The sequence below is a fragment of the Nelumbo nucifera genome, chromosome 1 (genome assembly GCF_055504915.1).
Source record: "Nelumbo nucifera cultivar China Antique chromosome 1, China Antique-T2T, whole genome shotgun sequence".
Taxonomy (NCBI): Eukaryota; Viridiplantae; Streptophyta; class Magnoliopsida; order Proteales; family Nelumbonaceae; genus Nelumbo; species Nelumbo nucifera.
The window spans coordinates 40209625-40221891 of NC_142649.1; the positions used below are offsets into that span (position 1 = coordinate 40209625).

The 12267-nt window shown below is 37.4% G+C and overlaps 1 non-coding gene across 1 annotated transcript; it reads left to right on the forward strand.

The window, feature by feature from the left end:
* The first annotated feature begins 11796 nt into the window (after positions 1-11796).
* On the forward strand, positions 11797-11903 carry LOC148803164 (small nucleolar RNA R71). Its single transcript, XR_016081576.1, has one exon. It is a non-coding gene; the product is annotated as a small nucleolar RNA R71 (small nucleolar RNA).
* The last annotated feature ends 364 nt before the right edge of the window (positions 11904-12267 follow it).

The window sequence follows — 12267 nt, forward strand, 5'->3', positions numbered from 1 at the left end:
ATTCCCAGTTTTAGAAAAATTGCACTTTTCTAGGATCGATCTTACACTGAAACCGGATCAATTTTGAAACCAAACAAGAGGGACATGTATACTTGATACGGATTCCACAAATGTAGCTTTCAAAGTAGTAGTTAATGCCCAAATCAAATCCCAAAACCAACTTCCACTGAACACGACGTAGCTTGAAGGTGAAGTCGGTTCAGTAATAAGTTTTCAGCAAAACTAAAATCTAACACCTTGGATCGAAATGGGGATGTGATCACGATTTTTTTTTGTATTTTTCTTGCAAAAATCAGAGAGAAAACCGATAAATATCAGTCCCAAAAGTGGATGTTGAACTAGGGTTTCTTGGGCGGCAAGAGGAGAAGATAGAAGGCTGAATTGCAGAGAGACTATGAGCAGTTCGAACTCTTCTTTTCTTTTATCCTTTATGGAGCACCTCTTCTAATCGAATTGGGAGTTTTAATCCAAATCTTTATTTGGATATGGACTCTATCAGTAGATAGGTATTATCCTCTTATGAGAATGGGTGTTCCAAACCCATATTCACCCATGTCACATGACAACTTAAGCGGTCGTGTGACAACTTGATTAATCATATTAATCATTGACTTTAGGCCCATTAATTAAGTAGCCCACGACCTAAGAGTATTACTGGCCTATTTAGGTTTAATTTGTATGGCATGGGACCCCAAAAATGACCTCACATAAGCCCATGTGGGTTCGGCCTAGCCTTTGTGAAAAGGCCTAGCCAATTTCACTGCCAAATGCAGTGAACCCCTGAGCTCATTAGCCATCCTATGAAGATTCAAGAATAATGGGCTTATGTAAGATATAGTCCATCAGGTAATCGGCCCTTAATGGTCTCCTACACTTAACCTCTCAGCCTACAATGATCAAACACTACCCGATAGGAAATGACCTCTCCCTTGACAGTGTTACACTCTCTACTCGGATGGATCCCGGGAATTAAAACATTTTGCAAACACTTTTATTAAAACATATATATATATATATATATATATATATATAATATCATATAAATATATAATGCAAAACAAATCTCAAACACAGTTGAAATCCTCTACCGACAGTTTAGGTTTCCATTAGAGAGAGTGTAGTCCTAATCATTTACTTTGTCCAACAAAGGGGCCGATCCTATCACTATGATCACCCACTCAAGTGAATTCTTAATCTGCTCCAACATACCCAGGTTTTGACCCCCAAATGATCTCACTGATTGGCATATCAAAGACAGTCCAATCTGACACCCAAGTATAGTACCATAATCAAGTATAGGGGTTATGTGTAACTTTCCAATTTTGCCCATCAGTCTCTAAGGTTCAGGGCATAACTAGAAAATGGTCTGGGTCCAGTGCTTCAATCAAACACACACTACATGTGCTTCGGGTCCAACCCTAGCAGGTGAGACAATCTGCCCCAACTTCTTTGGAAACACATCAGTGTTAGCCTTGGCAGGATAAACTCGTCAAGTCTATCCAACAACCGAGAACATTTTAAACTAACATGAGTCTCACAAGTATCCGATTTAAGGGATAAATTCCATAAAAACATACCAATAATCAACATGAAATAACAATATACTTTTATTCATTTATAATAAATGTTTCTGTACATCAAACTAATTGGAATTAAGGACATACATCTAATAAACAATGAAGGTTTTAAGCTACAAATGGCTGCATTTAAGATATCACAGGTGGTTCTAGAACTACCAAAAACTGCAATTTGCAATCAAAGGGATGAGAGGTTTAATGGGTGTTCTGAACTGCTATGGTCTAGGTTTCACAAAGACAAGCTAGGGAGCTTTGGGATTGTAATGAGCCACAATTGCTATTTGTGCAAGCTGATGTATAGGTGGTGCCCCCGAATGCTATATGCATAAAAGAATGTGTATGTGGGGCCTAGAAGTGCTTAATGTCCTTTTGATTGTGTCAAATGAGTCCCATGTCATAGATGCTTTTCAATTTAGATACTCAAAACCATGGTTTTCAAAAGCGGACCGGATCGGATAGTTGGACCGGTTCTGGTTTTCTCCAAAACCAATTTTTTGCCAAAAAAATGTTGATTTGGTTAGCAAACCGTTGACTCGGGCAGTTGAATCGTTCAACGGTTTTGACCATTTTTTATTTTTTTGTTAGAACGGGCCGTCTATTTGGTTCAAATGGTCGGACTATTCGACCTAAGAACCAGACACCTAACCGGTTCGTTGTCCAAATCAGTTTTAAAAACCTTGCTCACAACTTGTTTTGTTGTACTATATACGGTTATCAAACAGTCTTTCGGTCTTTTTAACTCTATGAGAAAAATTGTAATCAAAGGGTCTTTTGATTTTTTTTTAAATCTATTTATGAAAGCTCATAAATTTTAACATTTTAAAAGATATTTTTAGAAAAGATTTGCAAATGCTTCCTATGTATTTTAAGCATAGCAAAATAAATGAAGTGTGTGATCGAAACATTTATTCATGGACTCATATGAATTGGGCGTTTCCATACTTTAAATCATGGTTTGCAAAGTGCCAACCAGCTAATTGGTAATGTCTCCTACTAGCCCAGTCTTGGATTTGAATTCCTTGTACCTAAGTTGGGGGATAGGTTATCCCCGTTGTGTAACCCTTCAAAAGAATTAAAAAAAAAGTCATGGTATCAAATGTTTGAGTGTAATCGTATAACCCTTTAAAAGAAATTAAAAAAAAAAAAATCATTGTCTAAGTGTTGAGTGTAATCATGATCACTTTTGCTACAACACTGCAGCACTAAAACAAAAAATCATGGTTTTAATACACTGGCCCCATCAAAAAATCACTTCATTTAATTTAATTTAAGGTGGGGCAATGGTAATACATAAAAAATAAAAAAAAATAACTAAAATAAAAAACGGTATAAAACCATTGTCCGAGACAAGTGGGTTGATGATTTGACTGTTTGGGTCAAAGATTATTAACTAAGACAATAAATTTTGGCAAAAGAAAAGCTCAAGAATCAAACAGAATTGGTTGCTTGGATGGTTTTTAGGTCAAATGATCTGGTCGTCTGGCCGTCTAGGTCAACATAGCATTAAAACATTGTCATAACCAATATTTTCGAACTGTCATTTACCTGAATGATCGAGTCATTTGAACCGAAAATCATATAGGCAACTGGTTCCATTTTACCCTAAACCCAGTCTCTAACTAAAAATCATTGAATTGATCAATAATCTATTACCTTAAATGATCGAACCATCAACCCGTTCAAATATTTTTTTATCAATACAGGTCTATTCGAACTGAATAATCGAACCGTAGAATCAGAAACGGATGGCCAAAACGGTTTCTGTTACGGGTCGGTTTTTAAAACATGGTCATAGCAGATGTTGTTTGACTAACATTTGCATTTAATTTCATGTAATTCTAAAATTAAAAAGATGAACTCTTGGGAAGCAGTCTTTTTGCTAGAATGGCCCCAAAGATATTTGCATTTAATTTCCTCGTATTATTAGCCACTTGTGAAATGTTGACATAGGTGGGGCCGACAGAGTTGATGAGCACATGCATAACTTGACTGCCTAGCCCCATGCAACCAAATTATTGAACGCACACAACTTTGTAGCAATGTGAATCGAATTCAACATTATATGAGTTTAGTAAAGTTTTACACAAACTGGCAAATTATATTGTCAGCCTTTGTCAACTTTGGGGTCCGTTTGGTTTGTATTCAAATTGAAATCTTTTAGAGTTAAAATCGAAATGGTCTGATGTTATTCGATCTAAGGTTTCTCGAATTAAGGTCGCAGTCAGATAATCCTACTAATTGGTAAGGCCAAGGTGAAAGGATGAAGTCACATAGAAAAATCTACAATCAAGAGAGAGATCAAAGGCCCGAAGAGTTATTCCTCGGGTAGGAACTTCAATGCTCAAGTTAGTCAAGAACAGTGGGTGGTCGGGCTAAACAGTTGAGAACAATGCTGGTCCAAGTAGAATAACAATATAGGTGCTGAAGAGTCAAAAGTCCTTTACTTTAAACGAAGGTTACCTACTTATAGCTGAAGATCCGTGTCTGATTCAAATGAGGCTTCCGGGGTTGTCGGGATGAGGTTGTCCGCCGAGGCCTTCGGGATAAGACCTAATTCCCAGCGGAGCTGTCCTCCTTATCCGTACAGGGTTCTCCTTTCTTGGTCGCATTTATCCATCTTACGAGTTACCGACGTGGCCAAAGAGATAAGACGGCCATAGAGGTGACACGTGACACCTGGGGCCAGCTCAACTATAACCCAAACAGGTCTATTTCCATAGTTTGTTTGGACAGAAATAAAAATAAGAATTAGAATCGGTAGAAATGAGGTTTCATTCTTAAGAAAGGAACAGAATCAAAATAGCGATTCCAATTTTGAACCCCTATTCCTGTGAAGCAAACGGAGCCTGCGTCTCTTTGCAGAGTTGGGAGATGGGACCAGCAGCAACTCACGCCAAAGCTAGACACTGACAGAAGAGGTACAATTGAAGAATCTGGGCATGCCTCCCCTAAGTGCTGTGTAAAAAAAAGAGAGATGATAACTGTATTACCTGCTAAGACTAAACGACAAGTTCGTTGATCTTGATCACTATGTGGAAATCATCAAGTTTGTTAATTCAGAATAATGTTGGTTTTTGGTTCATTTTATATATCCTAGATTGAATCCATCTAATGTCTCTGATTTCCAAATTCTGAAGATAGGACCCATGAGTCCTGTGAGCCATTTTCCATTCCTGTTTCCTTTAGTCTTAGGTTTTAAACTGAATTTGGTCCATCCAATTCCACCCACTTAACCTCAATGCCTCTTTCAATAACTTGAAGCCCCAGCCATTTGTGTTGTCTCTGGCTTGTCATCTTGTCACAATTAATGTGACAGTAGAAATGATCCCATTGTCTGAACCAGAGAAACACCATTTCTGATTCTCTTTTGTCTGGATTTAGAGGGTGAAACGTTTCTGTGGGCTACCTTTTCATACCTTTTAACATCAAAAGACCAGCCCCAGGTGGGTGAATGAATAATCTTCAATGTGGATGGTTTTCACAGGGAAAAAAAAAAGTAAACAAGAATAGCCCATCTTAGAACTGAGATTCCAATCCTATGGGTCAGGACTGCATTTGTTGCTGGGCCCCCACAGAGAAGAAAAGAAAGGGGGAAAGTGCAAACTGGCCAGTCATCTTTGACTAGCTTTGTTTTGTATCTTACATCTAGTCTTGGAATAAGCGTGACAAGGCAGCAAAGTGGTGGGCATGTGGGCGTTTAATTTGGGGCAAGCCCTGACATAGTCATGTGGACATTGGGCCCACTTCCTCATGTGTGTTCTCGGGCCCATCCATCCATCCATCCCCTAAAGTTAGACTGCGACAACTCCTTTGTTTTCTTGCCTTTTCTCCAGCCATATACTCATTAGTTGCAGGCTTCAGCATAAGGGATTGACTATTGAGGGGTCACCATTCCCCAATCACCATTTGATGATTCTATAATTCATGGAGCATCTTATTTGACTCCATAAAATGATCATAACCATCCGATTATGCTTGTTCTGATTAACCCTTGCGATAATGTTTTTAGGGTTACAACCTTGCTCGCTTAACACATTTGTGTCAATCTGGCTCAATTTGGAAGGAGTACAAGTACAAGGTTTTGCACTTTACTATTTGTATTCTTTCCAAACTGAACCTCTGGAGGATTTGATAGTACTGTCAATGGGTCTGGTCTTGTTCAGGTCAGAATAGAACCGGGCCCAAACTGATAAATATGTGTGGAACCGGTTCTGAATTCGAATCAGACACATTTAAATTTTTCACTTGTAATATGACAATAAATCTTCTTATTTAATAAATTTACACATTTCAACATGATAACATTATTAGTATATTATTATAAAATTGGTGTCAATTGAGTGTAGCTTTGTAATATATTAATAAATCGCTTATTCTTTTTCTCTCTCTTCACATTGCTGTTCAATCCCTTCAAAAAATTATGATTTTTGAATCAATTTTGAACTTATCTTATCCGGTCAATCTGTTATAAGGTAGAGTTTTTTCCAAATTCTTAAAACTGATTTTCATCTACATCATTCTAGGGTCTAGAAGTTTATTCTACCCAAATCGACCTGGATAACCAATCTTGGTTGGCCTTGGTGCAACTAGCCTTATAAATAAATTTGTCTTGAAACAAATCCCAAAATATTTGAAAAAGTAAAGATTTGAACCTAAGCACTCATGATTACAAAATTCATGGTCTTACTTGACTATTGAGTCACTACAGTGATTTGATCATTTTTCATTTTAATATTTGAATGTGTATTAATGTAAAATGTAGTATTTACAAAATTTAAATTATAATGATTACTTTTAAACTATATATTATAGTTCAAGACTAGAACCGACCTTAATAGGATAGGCTCCAGTTCCGTTCCAGGTTCTACCTTGGAATCAAACCGAATCGACCCATGCTCAACCCTAAATGCAATCACTCTCCCATAGAATGTAGGCATCTTTTAGCAGCAGCTCATGCCGAACCCAGATTTCCTACTCGCTTTTTCTACCCATAGTACATTGCAGCCGCACATCTCAATGTACAAGATGGCAATGTGTGGCTGCAGTTCAAAGCAAATAGAGTGTGGGTAGAGAGTAATGGGCAGAAAATCCGGTTTGGCTCATGCATCGGTACTAGGGGTGTAAAATTTCAATGGACCCAATTTGAGGGTCTGAGCCCAAAGCAGTGTAAAATGTTAATTCGGAACAACACAACTCATATGCAACACACAGGTCTCTTTTAATACATCATCATATGTACTCTGGGCTGAATCAATTCGGAACAACCAAAACCAATCCCAGCCCGATTATATTCAAGCCACCTAATGCAAATTGTAGATCCATACCCCTATATAATTGGGTTGAATCTGTCCGGGTTGTCGGATCTACCCGAGACCCATTGATATTACTAGGATTTGAACAGTAGTCTTGAGATTGTTGATCCTTGTCCAGGTTTTAGTATTTATATTAGGGTAAATTATGGAAACCTCCCCTTGAGTTTCTGGTTGTTGCTGAAATCTTTTCTCAAGTTTGGTAATTGCAATCTTTTTCCCTGAACTTTCTAATATAGTCGCAAATAAAAACCTTTTGTTAGAATCCTTTAAAAAGAGGCATTAAAATGTCTAAAATACCCATGTAATTATTTTTAACCAAAATGTTTATTTTTTACATTTTTGTTTCATATGAATTGTTAGCTCAAACCCTTTTTATATCTCTTTTGAAATTGATTTATTTTCCAAATCTGCCCTTCATATCAATCACTCAAAGATAAATGATAGCTATAAATATATAACCCTAGCAAGTGCACTAGTTATCAAGTAGTATAAAAATATCGTTCCCACGGGGATTTAACAAAATAAGTATTAGAACCACCGTCTTCCCTAATTATCTGGACAATCGAATTTCGTTTTTGAGCAAGATCTACTGAAAATAAAAACTAGAGAAAGATAATAGAAACAAAGGTGATCACTAACCGAATCTGCAATGGATGGAATCGCTAAGACTTTAGGTCCACCTAACCAATGTAATGAATATTGATGGGTCCAATTATCCAAGACTAATTGTTATTCCCATAAGCTGAGATTTTCACAAATTTATTTAATATTCTCTCTCGAGATATACTAAGCCTACGCCCATCAGGTAACCCTTCGATCTCTCGAGTAGAGCTCTCAAGATGGAAATGCATTAAGTCCAAGAAAACCATTAAATTCAGATGAATCATGTATATATATCTCTATATACCATTCAATTCACACTATGAATTATTCTGTCAATTATGTGAATTTCTCTCTCAATTCATTCACATAACCCAAATCAATTAAGAGGTGGCCAAGCTCTTAATTGCATTAAGCACAATAATTCATAGACTATATGGAAATCACAATCTTGGATAAATCAAGAAGATAAAAATATATTCATTAACATAGTTAGGCTTTCCATAGCCCTAGCAAGAAACAAATCAGTTCATGATGGAAGAATTAAAACAAACAAAGGGGAAGAAAGAACTCTTGAATTCGCCCATGGTGCTGAGATCTCCTCTTCTTGAAGTTTCTTGAATTCTTGAACCTTTCTTGAACCCTTCTTGACTGATAGCTCATTGCTTCTTGATTCAGATCAGAAGTTGAATGATTGAATGATTCAGTCCTCCAGTCTTCTAAAGCTGGTCCGCCCCCTCCTTTATATAGATTAAAGGGGAGGGGGTGGTCTCCTACTTTCTCTTGAAGTTGATCTTTACAAGAAATAGAAAGTCCTATCCTAATTCTAATCCTATCTTTTTATCTCTTGAATTCAATCCTTTTATCACTCTAAGATTACATCAAGAATTTAAATCTAGAAGGATTCTTCTTGGTTTCTCGTTCTTGGATTCGTAATAGACCTCCTCTACGAATTGGACTTCAGCCAGGCTTTTCTGCGAGTTGGGCTTCAGCTGCGGATTGGGCCTTCCTATGAATTTTCCGCGAATTCGGGCCCGGAATTGACTTCGATTCAAGCCGAATCTGCGAAAGCCCAAAACATGAAAGTTGTGGATTTTTCTCTTATCTTTCCAGTGGATCTTGAATCAGCCCATTCGGAGTTCGGAGACGTGAGTTAGGCCCAAATCACTGAACAATGTCGAAACTATGAAAAATCATCCGATTTGTCTTTCTTTGCTCTTGATGCCTTCTTTCATACCCTGGACCAAAATACAAGAGATATGAGTCCAATTAGATGCTAATTTAGTATAAAAGACAGAATAATTGGGGATAAAAATATGATAAATTCTACTCTCATCAAATCCCCCACACTTAAACTCTTGCCCGTCCTCGGGCAAGACAAAACTCAAAACAAAATTAAAACAAGAACAAACTAACTAAAAGATTTGTTTTGGATTTTTCTCAACAGGGTATTTGTCCTCCCGCATGCCTTGATCCAGTATTAATGGTCCTCCCATTCGTCCACTTCTTTTCCTTTTTAACTTGTCAAGGAATAATCTTAAATCGCCAATCCTCATGTCCCCAAGTGAGATCGACAATCAAGGGAAGCAGGCATCTCTTCGCATGAATAATTTAGGGCTAGAGTAAGCCCTCTTTGTTTTCATAATCACATGTGGCAAGATTCAAAAAATACCCTCTCATGATTCTTCAGAATGAAACAAGGAATGTTATTACCATAAGCTTGCTCATGTATCACATCTCCACCACTTATCATGAGTGCAATGCATCAAAAGGTGAATTAGGGTTTCGGATCTAGGGATGGGTGCATTTTATGCTCCATCTCACACTAGCTCTTTTTTTTTCTCTCTCGGTGTGAGTGCATTTTATGCTCCACCTCACATGAGTTTTTTTTTCAATTTTTTTTTTTTGGATAACACATTCCAATACATGAACTCATTATCGTGGTCTCAACATGCCTAACAAAACAAGTTCTAGAATAATCAACCCCTATTTGTCCGTTAGAAACCAAATGCTCACAAGGGTCAAATCTGTATTGCATCTTGCCCGTTGATCATTCAAACTACTGAGATACCTTCCATAGCAAAAAATTTCAGCTAGATTTGCTTGCATCCTTTCTTGTCTATTCTACCTAAGCACATAATTCAAGGTGGTTTGCAATCATTCAAAAACAAGTCTCTAAGGAGTAGAAATTTCAAAAGGAAAGGTTAAAAAGTGATGATCAAAGCATGCTAGAGTTCGAAAAATTTATCAACCCCTTACTCCTCCCCCACACTTAAGATCTACATTGTCCTCAATGTATGGAATATGCATAGCAAGAACAAGGAGAGAGATTTAAGAGGAATTCCCTGCTATCTATGATTAAGGTCTTAAAAAAGGAAAAAAAAAAACACAATCATAAGTAACAAAAAAAAATAATTTTTAATTTTTATTTATTTATTTTTGTTGTTAGCACGACCTAAAAACAAAAGGAAAAAGAAAAACAAACTTCCCTATCATGAATCGGATCCTCTAACTCTCTTGGTTGCAGCTTTCGGTGTGCTCCCCTTTCATCCATCATGGGCGGGTTCAAATCTGGAATAGGGGCCTGTAAAACAGAGGGTAATGGTTTCTCATTAGGAATATAATGAGCATTACCTTGTCTTGGCTTGAACCCTTCTTGGCCGTCCTCTAAATAGTTCATCGCCTTCTTTACCTCTTCCTCCATGACCTGCATGTTTTTACATGAATTAATAATGTAGCTTTCAAAGGGGTCATTTAATTTAGATGTGTTAATTTCAGCTGCACCAACATCAATGCTATTGATTGCATAAATTTTATGTTCAATTGTGTTGGGATGTTCCATGGTTTTAAATACATTGAACACCACTTCTTCACCATTGATTCTAAGGGTAAGTAGACCTTTTCGCACATCAATTAAAGCATCACTAGTAGCAAGAAAGGGTCTCCCTAAAATTAATGGCATCGATCTATCCTCCTCCATATCCAACACAATGAAATCAACAGGGATGATGAAATTCCCTACTTTAACTAAGACATCTTCCACTATTCCCCTAGGGTATTTAATGCTTCGATCGGCCAACTGTTGGGTAATAGTGGTAGATGTTAGTTCATGCAATCCCAGCCTTTTAAAAATAGAGTAGGGCATTAAATTTATACTAGCACCAAGATCACATAAAGCTTTTTCAAATTCAGTTCTCCCTATGGTGCAAGGTATAGAAAAACTCCCTGGATCCTGAAGCTTTGGGGGCAATTTATTTTGGAGGATGGCTGAGCATTCTTCGTTCAAATTTACCATCTCACATTCCTCCCATTTCCTTTTATTTGACATCACCTCCTTCAAGAATTTGGCATATTTCGGCATCTGTGACAATACATCAAGAAGGGGGAGATTAATGTGTATTTTTTTGAAAACTTCTAAAAATTTCTCAAATTGTCTATCTAAGTTAGCTTTCAAAATTCTTCTAGGGTAGGGGATAGGGAGTTTAATTTCATGTAAATTCAGTTTAGGTGTACTTCCCTCATCCTCCTTTTGTAGATTGGCCACATCAGCTTTCTTGTCTTCTTTTTGGATTTCACCAACTGCCTTCCCGCTTCCTACAGCTATGGAGTTCACATGCTCTCTGGGATTCTTTTCTATGTTGCTGGGCAGCCTTCCTTCTTTCCTCTCTGATAACATGCTCACCACCTGCCCCATTTGAACTTCTAAGTTCTTAATCGATGCTTCATGGCTTTGGAATCTTGCTTCAGTAGCATTGATGGACTTAGAAATCATCTCTTCCAAATTACTCTTCTTTTCTTGTGGGGGCGGCTGTGGTTGGAATCCCATGGGTGCCTTTTGCTGATTCTTGCTCCATGAAAAGTTTGGATGACTCCTCCACCCTGGGTTGTATGTATTTGAATATGGGTTGTAGTTTGACCTACTAGCATGATAGATAAAATTAGCATTCTCATGGGAAATAAAAGGACTGTTTAATTGACAATCAAAATTAATATGTCCTATTTGACCACATAAATTGCATGAGATGCTAGATGGTGTATTCATGGCTGCAATACTAAAATTATCCAGTCTTTTATTTAAATTGGCTATTTGCGTAGATAAGGATGCAAAGGAATCAATGTGCTGTACTCCCCTCTGATTGGTTCGATCATTGCTCCACTGGTAGCTGTTTGATGCCATCTCCTCCACCAAGTCATATGCTTCCTCTGGAGTTTTCCTCATGATTGTACCACCTGCGGCTGCATCAATAATGAATTGATTAGAGGGGGTAACACCATTATAAAAAGTTTGTATTTGTCGCCAAATTGGTATCTCATGGTGGGGACACCTCCTAAGCATCTCCTTGAATCTTTCCCATGCTTCATACAAGGATTCCCTCTCAAATTGAGCAAAAGTAGTAATATCATTAATTAACTTTGCTGTTTTGGAGGGTGGGAAATATTTAGCCAAAAATTTCTGGGTTAGATCATTCCAAGTGGTGATGCTTCCTGCAGGGAGTGAGTTGAGCCAATCTTTAGCTCTATCACGCAATGAAAAAGGAAATAATCTTAGCCTAATCGCATCATCACTAACTCCATTGTGTTTAAATGTATCACATATTTCAAGGAAGTTAACAATGTGTGCATTAGGGTCATCACTTGGTAACCCACTAAACTGAATGTTTGTTTGGATCATTTGAATTATTGCAGTATTTATTTCAAAATTGTTTATATGGATGGTGGGCTTGCAAATGCTGGATGTCGCCCCATTAATGTTTGGACAAGCATAATCCAAGAGGGTG